This window comes from Liolophura sinensis, chromosome 5 (genome assembly GCF_032854445.1).
Source record: "Liolophura sinensis isolate JHLJ2023 chromosome 5, CUHK_Ljap_v2, whole genome shotgun sequence".
In the NCBI taxonomy this organism is placed as follows: Eukaryota; Metazoa; Mollusca; class Polyplacophora; order Chitonida; family Chitonidae; genus Liolophura; species Liolophura sinensis.
The window spans coordinates 5,827,261-5,828,640 of NC_088299.1; positions in this window are offsets into that span (position 1 = coordinate 5,827,261).

Sequence of the window (1,380 nt, forward strand, 5' to 3'; positions counted from 1 at the left end):
AATGCCAATGTCTGAAAAGTCCGTATTTTTATCCATATTACTCAAAAAGTATAACCAATTTCCACACAGTGACATTACATGATAAATTCCTTTTCAAACTGTGGTGGGAAAATCCTGGTATGATTTCTAAAAGCCTGTAAGTGCGGGTTCTATAGACACCTAATTACCATAAATGTACAAAATGGCGGCAACACAAACCTCTGCTTTCCAGGTTGAACTGAGGACAATAAATGCCATATTTTCTGTGTGGAACAAGAACGAAAATAAAAGGTAAAGATTTTCCAGATAAGACACTGACATAGAATTTCGTAAAGTCTACATTATCATCACTACATTGCTGAAAAATACTTATAATTATCCCAAATATGTAGGAACGCCGATACAACAACAACATCACTCGTCCATGAAACAGATAAACGTAAGTTTAAAACTTCCTACGAGAATAAATAAACGCTATCCTGGCAAATATTGGTTTATTTATTTGATTAGTGTTTTACGCCGTACTCAAGAATATTTCACTTATACGACGGCGGCCAGCATTATGGTGGGTGGAAACCGGGCACAGCCCGGGGGAAACCCACGACCCTCCGCAGGTTGCTGGCTGACCTTCTCACGTACGGCCTGAGAGGAAGCCAGCATGAGCTGGACTTGAACTCACATCGACCGCATTAGTGAGAGACTGCTGGGTCATTACGCTGCTCTAACGCGCTAACCAACTGAGGCAAATATTGGCTTCGTAAATTAACTAGTATGGCCTCAGATAACGATCTTAACAAAACTTCCGTGAAAATTCATTAAAACATAAATATATGAAACTTCCATATGTTAAATTTATTTCTTAAATCCTACTTCCTTAAATCCCGCTATATTACCCTTCCGTTAATACGGGTATACAAAACATTCCACGAGTACATGGGATTTGGATATGGTCGAGAAAACGGGTGGACGTTATCGACTTCCATACATGTATGTATCAGTGCCCTGTTGGCACTCCCGATTTTCGGGATAAATGTGGAGGAAAAGTCTTTTTTCGCTGTCATTTTTTTGTATAAAGGTGCAAGCAAATTCTGGGAGAGAGGAGATAACGAGATAACGTGGTGATGACGCTATGGGTGACATCCCTTTAGTATTGCTTTGCACTTTTCTCAGCTCCTGACATAGAAATGTCCAGATTTTGAGGGTCAACCTATGTCCAGATTTATACAGCTGCTTTCTCACAGACTGAGCAAGGTATGCATCAAAGGTTACTCGGCATTCGCGTGGACTAAGGTGCTGTTTACGTGTTGATTTCTTGGTGCCCTTTAACATCACCCCCCCCCCCCCCACCCCCCCACCCGACGTCCCCGTTACTGTTTTATCAATGCTTAAAAATGAATGGGG